Source organism: Lissotriton vulgaris, chromosome 3_1 (genome assembly GCF_964263255.1).
Source record: "Lissotriton vulgaris chromosome 3_1, aLisVul1.2, whole genome shotgun sequence".
NCBI classification, from domain to species: domain Eukaryota; kingdom Metazoa; phylum Chordata; class Amphibia; order Caudata; family Salamandridae; genus Lissotriton; species Lissotriton vulgaris.
This window is the reverse complement of record NC_141689.1, coordinates 1,357,810,340-1,357,824,162: the sequence shown is the minus strand read 5'-3', so window position 1 is coordinate 1,357,824,162 and position 13,823 is coordinate 1,357,810,340. Positions and strand designations below refer to the sequence as shown.

The 13,823-nt window shown below is 46.5% G+C and overlaps 1 protein-coding gene across 1 annotated transcript in view; it reads left to right on the top strand.

Moving 5' to 3' along the window:
* The window catches only part of CHRNB3 (cholinergic receptor nicotinic beta 3 subunit), a 448,118-nt gene that overhangs the window by 192,690 nt on the left and 241,605 nt on the right, over window positions 1-13,823 (top strand). The window lies entirely within an intron of this gene.

The window sequence follows — 13,823 nt, the reverse complement described above, 5'->3', positions numbered from 1 at the left end:
TGGTGGGTGTTCGGGTCCCTGATTCTGGGAAAGGTGCAATAATAGTACTGATTCATTAAAAGGGAGATAAAGCTATTCTGAGCAACTATTGACCCATAAGCTTAATTGACCATAGTAAAAAAATCTAGTTCTCAGATACTCAACAGGTTAAGGGATTGGATTGTGCAATATAAGGCGCTATACCACTTACAGGCTGGTCTCAGGCATAAAATTACACTTTTTAGCCATCAAGTGGTCTACTGTAGATCTGGAAATTGGGATGTTATTTGTGGCCTTTGTGGATCTTCAATCCACGTTTGACCTCTTTTAAGGCCGAAGCTATGGGAAACCATGCATAGGATAGGAGTCCCAAGAGGCCTATGGACCCTAATCCAGACTCCATACACAGACAATTATGTCCAGGTCAGGTGGGGACCTGCAGAAGAACTGACAGATAAAATACTAATTCTGAGAGGTGTGCGCCAAGGGTGCTTACCGGCCCCCACACTCTTCCTCTTATGCATCAATGAGTGCTTACCATACCTTTTTAGCTGTGAGAACGATTCTCATAAGATCAAAGATACAAAGACACCATGTTTATTATTTGCTGATGACACCCTTTTATTGTCTAAAAGTCCCCAGGGCTTATCCATATTGCTTGAGAGGTTTCCCTATACTGTAGGGACTACCGGTTAGAAATCACATAATACCACTTACCAGGGAAGGCTCATAGACGCAGTGAGATACGTTGGGAGGCTGAACCCAATTTAACAGGGATTACTTTTGACTGGGGCAAGATCCACACTACAGCCCTTGTAAACAAAATCTCCCCCATATTGTCACAAACTAAATATATGTTACTTAATAGTACCTACTGGACACCAAACAGACTTTTTAAGCTCCAATTAAGAGACGACCCCACATGTTGGAATTGCAATTCGGATGTGGGAGATCTGTCCCACATGCTTTTCAGCTGCCACTCATTAGGACAATATTGGGGGAACATTTTTGATTGTGTTGAACATATCTTCAAAATTAAACCCGCTAAGGAATTTGTCTACGTTCTTCTGGGTGCCCTGGACCCCTAGCTGGCGAACGCCAACGACCGCCAACTGTTAGACTTACTGCTCACCTTGGCGTGTAAGGTAATCTTATATAAGTGGAAGAGCGCCTCAGAGGTATCTTTCAATGTGTGGCGGGAATGGGTATCCTGCATCAGAGGAGCAGACAGCCCAGCTCTACATTCCTCCCCTGGGCGTGCCCGTGTAAGAAGCTTTGGAAATCCCTTGATGCTTCTTCCTTTTCATTCGACCCCCCCTAAAAAGCCACCCTACACCTACTGGCGCTCGTGCGCCTTGACCACTAATTGGTTGGCTTTGTGTGTGACTGTGGCCCTGGTTCTAGAAACTGGATAGTGGTATAACATCCGTACCATTGTGATACTGGTGAATCGGACATCATCCTTGGACTTTGACATGCATCCTTACTTTATATTGCATTGTTTGTATTGTTTATTTTGTATTATGTGTATTATGTTTATTTCTTGTTTATTTCTTGTTTATGTCATAAACCAATGATGTACCCCACAATGCTATTTTGCCATTCATCCATGTCATTCTGTATCATGTATTATTATTACCCTTTATTGTTTCTTGTTTTTCTTTGTTTTCCTAATAAAAACGATTTGAACTAAAAAAAAGAAATCACATAATAACAAAACCAAGTATATGGTGTTTGGAGATCGCAAGGGCAAAATAAGAACTATATTATTAGATGGGGAAGGCCTTGAGAGGGTCTTTGAGTTTGTGTTTTCTGGGTGTTCGTTTGGAAGACTCACATTGGTAGCCAGCTCAGTTGAGGAAGAGCACCCTGTCTCTAAAACAGTCTGTAGGGTCTATTATAAGGTTAGCGAATAGCTCTTCTCCTTTTCCCATTTATCATCCTTTCGGAAATCTATAGAAGCCAAACTTGTGGGGCGGCCCTTTACGGAGTAGACATCTGGGGCCACTGTAACTTGGGGATGCTGGAAACTTCAGAGAATAGGTTCCTCAAATCGCTGCTAAAAATTATTCACCCGATCACTCCCACACTCCCCATTCATATGGATCTAAATCTGAGACCCATTTCTGATATTGCAGTATTGAGACCGATCCAGTATTGGTTAACTGTGTAAGCCACAGAAGAACTAGAGCCCTTTAGGGAATGGCTACAAGGCTTATTAGAGGGTTCATGTGTCGATAGGATCCCTTGATGTAGTTACATAAAGACCTGGTTACATAAGCTTGGACTAGGGTTTTTTTTGGTTAAACCCCCAAGATTTTTTTTTTAACTCTTTATAAGTTTTTGTTCAGAACAAACATGAGATTTGTGCAAGTGTTAAAGCAATCATGGTGACACACTTCAATTCAATAACATGCAATATAAGTCAGATAAAATCAGGCAGGACATATTCGATTGGCGTCTTGTTCCCTTACAACCTCCCTAACCTCCCCCCCTTTGCAAACAACCCGGCTCAGCTCCTGCTTGCCAATATTCTATAGGGCCCTCCAACCCTCAGTGTTCACGCAGCCTTGTCATAGAGCTCTCCCATCGTGTTGTGTAAAACATGTCAAGCCTCACTACGCAATTAAGCATCATTGTTCCTATCCTCTTCACAGTCCCTAGTGTCAGCTACTATCTCCTCATTTACTCTGGTGGCTGTATACGTATGGTACAACGCCCAGAAATTCTTAGACCTACTGCGTGGCAGAAGAAGGTCACTAAAGATTTCAGTTTGTGTACTGCAATGCAACATATCGCTTGCCCAGTGCTTTGTCGTAGGGGCCGGGCCTCGCAAGCAACTCATCGCTATTCTGCGCTTAGCAAGCATAAATCCCATATCGACTAACCTGCGGATCCCCTTTGGTATTGTTTTAGAATAACCCAGCAACGCTATGGCAGGTTCCGGCAGGAGCACCTGGTCTGTCATTTGTGCCAGTTCCTTAAACACTAGGACCCATAATTTTGCAATCCCAGGGCAAAGCCAGGTTAAGTGGAAAAAATCTGCCATCTGTTGGCTGCAGCGTTCGCAACTTGCCTCGTCCCTTAGGCCATACCTATGTAATCTCTCCGGGGTGTAGTAAACCCTATTAAGTTATTTAAAATGGACCAATCTATGTCTACTATTTAATGAAATGCGCTTTGTACTTTCACAGCTGGATTTCCACATGGCATCGTCTATGTCCCTACCTAAATCCCTCTGCCAAGCCAGACCAGCTTTAGTGTAGTGGTTTACCCTATAGGCCATGGACAGTCGGTAGATCTTACAAACTATACGAGTCTGCGATTCTGCTTTGATAATATAGAATAAAGAGGAGACTTCCGGTGGTCATGACAAATCGCTACCCAATTTGTTTAGCAGTGCTTGCCGCGTTCTATGAAAATTAAATTTGGTAAAGGGAGTTACCTCAGAATCGTCAATCTCCAGTTTCTCCCAGCTTTTTGCCGTGCCACCCACAAATAAATCACCAATTGTTCGCACCCCTAGAGACTTAAGCGCTCTCATGACCCCTTTTTCTCTGCACGGTAGCAGCCAGTGACACCAAGCTAGCAGCGTGTGCGGGGAATACAAGAGGTGGTGCCAAGCATGTGTTGTAGCATTCACTGAGTCAAGGATTCTAGTCCTGCGATCAGCGGGAGCAAACATTAAAGTTGGCATCGGAAGCAGTGATGCCACCATCGTCTTTATATGTAGGTGTTGGGTGTCCGGTGAGCCGTGCATCCAGTGGAATGTATGGGTACTCTGTTCTGCCCTATAGTATAGGTCCAGGTCAGGCTCACCTAGCCCTCCCATGTGATATGGTAATGTTAGTATGTCCCATCTGACCCCGCCTGCTTGCCAGCCCAGGCTAACTTGATCATTAGAGTTTTACGTCGCCGTAAAAAGGAGTTTGGGAGAACCTAAGGGATGTTAGTAAAAAGGAACAAAAAACGGGGGAGTATCAACCATTTTCGGTATTGACACTCTGCCCAACAAGGACAATGGCAATCTAATCCAGTCCTATATATCATCTTCTAGTTTACTGATTGCCCTCCCATAGTTTTCCCCGAACACTATGTCCGAGTCTGTGTAAATTTGTATCCCAAGATATCTCACTGAATACATTGACCACTGTAGTGGATAATCCGGTTCGAACGGGGTCATGGCCTTTGTAAGAGGAAATATGATAGATTTCTGTCAATTAACGTGAAGTCCAGATACTGCCCAGTTTCTAATCACCTCACAAAGTACTGAGGAGAGGTGACGCTCGGGATCCTGAACATATAACAGGGTGTCATCTGCATAGGTGGAAACAATCAACTCATAGCCTGGAAACTGTATACTTTATATCTGTGATATTCCCAGAGCTCGCAGGCCAAGGGCTCAGCCACTAAGAGATTTAGGATCGGGGAAAATGGGCAGCCTTGTTGCGTGCACGTAGTAACTTTTATAGCATCCTTCACAAGGTTGCCAATTTTGATTCTGGCGGTGGGTGCCCTATATAATATCCCTATCAGCTGCAAAAACACAGCTCCCAACCCCATCCTCATCAGGACCAGTTTCATGAAGTGCCATTCAGCAGAATCGAAGGCTTTCTCCATGCTTAGAAATACCGCTACCGCCAGTATCTCTGGCTTAGTTTGTTGGATCGCCCCAAACACTGTTCGTATATTATGAGTTGAAATCCTGTTGGGCACAAAACCTGCCTTCTTGGGCGCGACTAATAGTGGGACTAGGGGAACCAGCCGATTAGCCAAGATCTTCGCAAAAATGTTCGTGTCCACATTAATCAATGAGAGTGGGCGATAGGTTGCACACTCGTCAGGTGGCTTGCCGGGTTCATAATAGCCACAATAATTGCCTCTCATCGAAGGTGGCATATCTCCCATCACACACATATCATCAAAGAGTGTAGTTAAGTGCGGGATCAACAAGTCGGCAAACGCTTTATAAAAAGCAACTGTCAACCCATCTACTCCCAGTGCGCTCCACGACTTCATTCCCTACAGTGCAAGTATAAGTTTGTCTCTCTCAAGGGGCCGCATAAGGAATTCTCGATGAGAGTCTTTTAGCCATGGGAGTTTTATGTGCGTTAAATAGTCCAATATTTCCGCTTCCGCATCGCCACTCCGTGTAGAGTAAAGCCCTGCATAGTATTGCCTAAACCTGCTCGCTATGGCTATATCTTTCGTCTCTTGAGAAGTTGAGCCAATACGGAACCCGGTAGTTCCCCCTCACCATACACGCGAGCCGTAGCGTACTTCCCTAGGTGCTTTAATTCTGCATCAGCAGCGTCATGATATTCTTCCAATATTTTTTTTTATTCCTCCTTTATAGTATCATCAGACCTGATCAGGAGCTGCTGCTCTAGCGTCGCCAATAAACCCTACAAGTCTGATAACCTTTTGCGTAGCGCTCTAAGGACACAGGAATGCTTGGACATTGTGACACCGCGGATATATACTTTAAATGCTTCCCAGACTACTTTGAAGCTATCTACAGACCCAACATTGGTATAAAAAAAGTTTCAATTGCCGCTGTCAATTCCTCCTTAAAAACAGCATCTAGGAAGGAATAGGCGGGAACCGCCACGTAAAGGGCAGTATACGCTTTTGTGGGGTGTCTATCACAAGCAATATCAGGTAGTGGTCTGAAAGCATATGGGGAAGCACATCACAGGCCCTGACTCGCTCTAGCAGATGTCTGACAGCTAGCTAGTAATCAGTTTGGGTGTGCAGATCGTTGTACGCTGAATAGTGGGTATATCTCCCCTTCTCTGGATATCTCTGACGCCACACGTCCCCCAAGTCAAAGTGTACTAGTATGTCTGCTACTGTGCGCGCTGCCAACGTGACGTGCCTATCCAGTCCCCGATCTATCCCACTGCGGGTTCAGAACCAAATTAAAGTCTCCACCCCAGAGCTGAGTCCCCTCCCCGTACAAGCGTACAGTCCCTGTCAGTGTGGAGTAAAAAGTTGGATTGTCAAAGTTCAGCCCATGTACATTAATGAGGAGTAGTTCCATTCCCTTTCACCAGAGATCACAAATTGCCCATCTCAATCTGTGTGCAGTGGTTCTAGTGTGAAAGCAGCCCTAGGGTTAAATTAGGTGAGCACTCCGCGCGCATGTGTAGTGAACCCAGAAGGGAGTATACTTCCCTGCAGCCCCCTACTGCGCAGCATTAGACTGTCGACAGGTAAATGGTTCTCCTGCAATAGCGCAAAATTAATCTTATGCCTAATCAAGTAGGCTAGGACCTTCCAAAACTTCCTGTGGTCATTAAGGCCACGAATATTCCAAGCACTCAGATCTAACTAGTGGTATTGTTAGTGTTGGACTCACTGAAGGTCTTCATGGGGGTGTGTAATGTCTGCTACTCCCATCCTGCCATTCAGTTACAGAGTATTTGTGTGCACCAAACCAAATCATTAAGCATGGGCGAATTTTGCGAATCTCGCGTTCGCGAATTTAGCGGATTTGCGAACTCGCAATCCGCAAAATCCGCGAATTCTCGCAAATTTGCGGATTTTTTTTTTTTTGTGTTCGCGCGGGTTTCTGCCAGTTCGCGAGGGTTTTGTACAATTTCGCAAACGCGAACTTACCTGTCGGGTCGCAAGTTTTGCGAACTTGTTGTTTCTACGTGTCCAGCCTGTTTGGGACACTCTTCTTCATCACTGCCACTCTCTGTCACCACTGCCACTCTCTGACTACTCATGCCACCCTTTGGCCCACCCATGCCACCCTCTGTTTCATCACAGCACCCTCTGGTGTACATTATTGTGGCAAAGCAAAGCACACCTTCCCTGCCTCGAGTGACCTGAATTAATTTGGGGCTGATTAATGTGTCACAGAATATTTTTTTAGCTGGCACCTGCTTCCTTAGTGCTTCCTGATTAGTGATCTTTTGCACTTGCTAAGTGCTTTCATTGTTGCAAAATTAGTTACAACACCTGCCCTGCCCCAACTGACAATAATGAATTAGGGGCTGATTAATGTGTCACTGGATTTGAACTTCCAGCCTGGCTCCTGCTTGTCTGCCTTAGCTGTAATTCAGGACCTTTGTGTAACTATTCTGAGGGTCAGAGCAGGGTCACATAATAGTTGCAAGTAGGCAACTGAACTCTGGAGGGGCCCCTCAGGAAGCACTACAGGAAATGGCTACTAATGATGAGCTTGAACTTTTGAACCTGGTAAGTAGTTTCAGTTTTGCTAAGATCGTATTTCTGCAATTTAGCACTTATTCGCGGGGCGCGAAGTTGAACTGGGAAGCCGCGAACTCACGCGAACAGTGCGAGCAAGCCATAAAATCCGCTGCTCGCTGATTTGCGGATTTTGCGGGAAATTCGCGAATCTCGCGGATTGCGAATTTACCGAAAATCCGCAAAATCCGCGAGCGTAACGGATTTTCCGCCCATGCTTACAAATCATACTGTCCGCATGCGGATTGCCAAGTTTTCTCAGTCTCAAACCCCTCCCTCCCCCCACCCACGTCAGGCAATCCCCAACTGTGCCTCGACAAGTACCCACAAACCCCAATCAAAACATCATCTAAACATCCAGCAAGCCCAAAAAGGGCGGTTTGTTAACAAAGAAACCCACCCCACTGAGGTTCCGGGTTTTTAGGAACCCGGTGGTGCCAGGGGATCACACCCGAAGACCTCTGAGTTCTCCCTGTTCCGGACCACAGAAACCAAGAGTCTTCTAGGTGAAGTCAAAGATCAAGTTTTATTGGTTGCAACCAAGTAACATGTGTCCTAGAAGTACGACAGCACGGGCCGTAAGTTCTCAGGAGACTGTTCGTTTTTACAGAACCAGCCTTCTCCTTTTATACACAGTTTTACACTTCAGGCAAGAATTCTTGAGTTTATGATATGGTCATAGACATATTTACACAATAGAGCAAAACGCGAAGTCATGACGGCCAACCCATATTTTAGATGTCCAGTTTGTGATAGATGACCCAGCCCAGCCCGGAATTACAATCCGATATCGATGAACACCCCAATAAAACTGGCCATAAACAAGGAACATGGACAGGTGTATGTGTGCAGAAAACATGGTCTGTAGGTGGTGAATGGTTTATGGCGTGTTGTGCTTTGATGATATCCTACTCGGCCACTGGGCGAGGAGCTGCCCAAACAGGTTTGGCTGGAGGCGGCAGAGTCAGTTCGGCCAGGTCATGGGGAAGTCAGCTAAGGTGGACGTGTCCTTTCAGATCAAGCTCGACCTTAATCAATTGACTTATATGAGGGCAAGGCATAAGATGGATGCCGTTCACAAAATGGAGTCCGAGGGTTTGGAACGGAAACCACGATTTAAGGGTGTTAGCATCGCCCAATCATGACGCAAACGTACAGGGATAATGTCCTAATCATTACCGGTCTGCCGATACCAAATTTGTCATGGTACGATGGCATTTTGTGACACGAGTGTTGGACCTCGGTCCCATATCACAGCAGGATCCGGAATTCCAGAACCACAGACCCTCCTTTTGCCCTCATATTTAGGCAATAACTCATGCTAATCTGAGTCCAAATCTGTATTGATGAATTCATGGAGATGTTGCTGTAGCATCATTCTGTTGCTCAATTCGTCCCTCGACACAGGCTTCCTTACACATGAAGTAGCACAAAGGCCACATATTGCAGGAGCGCACTGCACAAACAGGCAGAACATAAACAGAATGGCTAAGATCATCCCAATGAAGATCAGAGTTTTCCATCCCCAGGCAGATATCAGTTCCGAGAACCACCCGAGCAAGGACCAATCCCCTTTTTCCAATTGAAGGGAATCAGAGATTTTGTGTAATTTGGAGATGGCCTGATACACTGTCGGAGCATTATCGGGGATGAAAATGCAGCAACTGGATTGGATCACTCTACATACACCACCACGGTCTGCGAGTATGACATCTAGGGCAATCCGATTTTGAAGGGTCATAAGTCGGTCCGATTGAAGCTCGGCAGTCAGGTTACTAAGGGCACCGGCCGTCTCAGTCACGGCGGATTGAACTACCCTTGTTAACTGGCGAATGTTCCTGCTGTTCACCATAGGCCCCCAAAACGGCAGAAAACCCTTTGCGAAGTCCCCAAACTCTTGACTCGCAGTGTCGTCTTGACTCACGACACCCCTAACTGTCCTTGTCCTATGGTAATCTGCCCCGGCCGTGTAGGTGGGTGGAAGCAGAAACGAGATGAAACATGTGCCCGAGAAGTCAGGGGGCAACCAGGTGTATGCTTTGTCATGGCAGACGAAGTATGTACCCTTAGCTGCCGAGAATGGAGGGGAAGTTCGGGATGCAAACACATACGTTTCCGTGCACACGCTCTTCCCCAACTGTGCTTTGGGATCCCTACCAATACCTTGCAGACATAGGTGACCTCGGTGGGGTACTACCCAAACTAGGGAGGATTTCTTCGATTTCTGGCTCTTACTCAAAGAAATCCCATACCGAGTGCTGTTCCATCTACTGTACGGGGTAAACTCACCTTTGGGAATTGTCCGAGACGTGTCAATATCCCTGCTCATATTTCGTATTCCTGCCACTAGTGCCTTGTTGCTGACATTGCTCCCTATGGGACGAGGGGGATATGGTTCTACGGCAAACAGGAACATTGTCTGGAAAGCCCACAGAGAACCATGGTAACTGAATGGCAGGACGAAGTACGGGATGCCCCTATCGGCTGTGTGCGGCATAAGTCCACATATCCAACAGTTCGATGTGTTCATTACGGACTGGTGCTGGTGTAGGAGCTGGATGAATGAGTTATTTACAAATTCTAGTCTTCTGGCGGACTCGTGTTCAGGCAGAGGGTGAAAGGAGTGTGTGGGAACAGTAGGAGGAGGTGTGGGCTGAGTGTTATTTACAAGGGTAACTTGGAACGTGGATAGAGTAAAGCTAATCAAGAACATCGTGATGCTGCACAACAGTAGAATACATACTATCAAGAATCTCTTTTTGGCCATCACGGTGCATATTTGATTTTTAAAGTTCATGGGTCTGGCAGGTCTCTCTACCCTCGGGAACTCCATCCTCTGGTTGCTGCCCGCGGTGGGAGTTTGATTCTGCCAAGAAGTGCGCTCTGTTCAGTCCGGGGTAATTCCCTCAGACCGACCAGAACCGTTGACCTAGGCGTCCCCAGCTGCACTCCTCAGACTTCAACCGCGGCCCTAGCAGCAGAACCGGATGGCGGTTCGAAAATCAAAAATGAGCAAGTTCCCTGGGCGAGAGAGCTGTAAAATCAAAAATAGTTCTTAGGGGAAAGAGAGTTACATAAGTGCACTTTTTATTAGTCCCTTTTTCTCGACCTCAGATTATATCGTTGCTTCCCAGGTACGGTGTGGTCTTTGAACAATGTTTCAGGTTCTATAGTGTCCAACTACATTGACGGTGGCACAAATCCTTGCAAAATACGATCACTCTCCTTTTCTGTACCAGTTCCTTTCAGTCGTGCATCGCTGAAGAGTGTAAAGTGAGGTACAGTTTCAGTCTCAGAGTCAACGATTCCGTTCTGGACCCACCGGTCATATGGAAGGGGCAGTGGGACCCGTTTACAATGGGCGCCGTGCACCCAATGTTTTTTCCCGTGGACACGTACTGCAGAACGGGTAGATAGCAGGACCTGGAAAGGTCCGGTCCAACGAGGCTCCTCGTTCTTGGTTCGCCTGAAGTTCCGGACTAGGACCCAGGAGCCAGGTTCGATACCATGGCCTGGATCATCAGACGCCGGTGGAGAGGAGCTGTGGACCTGTTGATGTAAAATATGCAGTTTAGTTGTCAATTCGTGTAAATAATCAAGCAGTACAGGGTGCTCTATCTCACTGAGCCTTCTGGGCCTCGGTACCCCCCATATATTTGCTGGGCGCCCGAACACGATCTCGTGTGGGCTAAGTCCCAGTCTAGAATGGACAATCATTCTGGTAGATAGGAGTGCTAAAGGCAAGGCGTCAGGCCATTTAAGACCTGTGCTGGCTTGGATCTTGGCTAGTTTGAGCTTTAGGGTGCTGTTATAGCCCTCTACTAGACCTGCTGATTGGGGGTGGTTTGCAGCGTGGAATTTCTGGTGGATGCCTAGACATTCGCACACTCTCTTCATCACCCGTCCCACAAATTCACTTCCATTATCACTCCAGACCATTCTAGGCATCCCAAACCTAGGGAAGAATTCCTTGACAAGGGCTTTGGCAGTTGACAAGGCAGTGTTGTCCTTGAGGGGGTACGCTTCCACCCACCTGGAGAAGGCGCAAACGACAACAAGCACGTATTTCAGATTGTTGCACCTCTCCATGTGGATGAAATCGAGCTGCAAAACCTCGAACGGGTACGTTGGAGGCCCAAAATGACCCGCTGGAGTTGGTGTTCCCCTACCGGGATTGTACTTCAAACACACCATACAGTTCCTGACCAAATTCTCTGCGCATTTCGGGATACCACTATTCTGCCATATTGGGGCCAACAGTTTACAGATTCCTTTTACATTGATGTGCGCCATTCCATGGGCCATTGTCACCACTGCGAGCACATATGCGTCGGGTAACAGCCATCGTTGGTGCTCTGACAATTCGACCCAACAACCATTCGCATCCAATCTTCCCTTGCTTTCTCTCCATTCATTCACCTCTTCTCCGGTGGCATCAGCTTGTATGAACTTCACACTTTCTATAGTGTCCTCACACATACCCACATCGGGGATCCATCTAGCAGGACCTACAACATACATCCGACTCATCGTGTTCCTTGCAGTCTCTTTCGCGACCTCGTCGGCAAATGCATTCCCACGACCAACATCATCTTGAATCTTTCTATGTGCACTGCACTTTACAATCGCAACTTGTAGCGGCAGGGTCAGTGACTCGAGGAGCTCGTTAACTAGCTGACCATGTTGGATTTTTGCACCATGTGACGTCAGGAACCCACGTTCACGCCACAATCGCCCGAAACTATGGGCTACGCCAAAGGCGTATTGGCTATCAGTATACACATTCACTCGCTTTCCTTTTGCCAACACACATGCTCTTGTAAGCGCTATTAGCTCTGCTGCTTGCGCGGAATTCTGGGGGATGCGTGCGGTCTCTACAATAGTGTGCAATGTTGTTACAGCATATGCTGCAGTCGTATCACCATTTGGCAACTTGAAGCATGAACCATCAACCCATAGAGTATCATTACATTCAGGAAGGGGGGTGTCCTGCAAGTCTACTCTCCCTTTTGTCTCTTCTTCTGTCCTAAAGCAGCAATCGTGTTTTTCAACCTCGCCTGTCTCTGCCGAAATAGGTAATAACGTGGCGGGGTTAAGTGTATCGCACCTCTTTATGTGTATGTGGCATGCTAATAGTGTCAGCTCATAGCTGGACAGTCGGGCGCTAGTTAAATGCTGCGTCTTCGTTCTGTTCAGTAAAATGTCTACTGCATGTGGGACCATAACGATCAGGGTATTATTCATGACTAACCCAGCGGACTGTCGAATACAGACAGCTGCTGCAGCAGTGGCCCTCAAGCAACTTGGTAATGCCTTAGCTACAGGATCTAGAGTCGCTGAGAAGTACGCGCATGGGCGCTGTTTGTCTCCAAAGTATTGTCAGTACTGATAATGCGCAACCTTCCTTCTCATGGACATATAACGTAAAAGGCTTACTGTAATCGGGGTTACCCAACACAGGAGCCGAACACAATGCTTCGCGCAACTCATGGAAACTTGTCTGACAATCGTCAGACCAAGGCATAGGATTGGGTGTGTCTTTGCAGAGTAGTGCCAGCAAAGGTTTGGCCAATAGGGAGAAATTCGGTATCCATTGTCTACAGTACGATGTAATGCCCAAGAAAGCCCGAACTTCTCTCTGTGTCCTTGGGGCACTCAATCCTGCGATTACCTGTATTCTTTCTGGGGTCAGTCTCCTTCCCTCCTTCGATAAGATGTGACCTAGGTAGGTCACTTCTTGTCGGCAAAATTGTAATTTTGGAAGGGAGACTTTATGCTTCATGTCACATAAATGACGCAACAACGACAGTGTGGCTTGCTTGCAAATTTCTTCAGTGTCTGCAGCGATCAGTAGATCGTCTACATACTGAATCAGAGTCGCACCATCAGATAGAACAATCGTATCGAGTTGTGTTTTCAGAGCCTGACTGAATATGGATGGACTCTCACAGTAGCCCTGAGGAGCGCGTTTGAAGCGGAAGCTTCGTCCTCCTAAATTGAAGCCAAAAATGTCTCTGCTCTCCTCGGCGATCGGGATGCTGAAGAAGGCATTCTTCAGGTCAATCACCGAAAACCAAGTGGCTGAAGCTGGAACCATTGTCAATAAGGCAGTAATGTCGGGGACGACTGGAAACTGCGGTACAACAATCTTATTTACTTCTCTAAGATCAATCACGAATCTGTATACAGGAGGCTGTGAAGGATCTGTACGCTTTAAGACAGGCAAAATAGGACTGTTACAAACGTTGCATGTTGTTTCCTCAATGATATCTTTCTCAATCAGATCGTAAATGATCGCTAGCAACGCTTTTTCACATTCGCTAGAGATCTTGTATTGGGGGATACGTGGCAACCTAACATTGGCTTTCAACGTTATGACATACGGTGCTATCTCCAAACAACCCACATCATTAGAACCAGTAGCCCAAAGTATATCCGGGAGGCATGACAATTCAGTCGGAATATCTTCCTTTGACAAATACATTGGGGAAATCACTTTCTTACCAAGGGTTAGTTGTACTCCCGAAGGAGAACAGTACAAAGTAGCATATAATCTCTTTAACAAATCCAAACCTAACAAGTTTTCACCACAACCTGTTGTAAGGATGAGGGGTGCTTCTAATTCG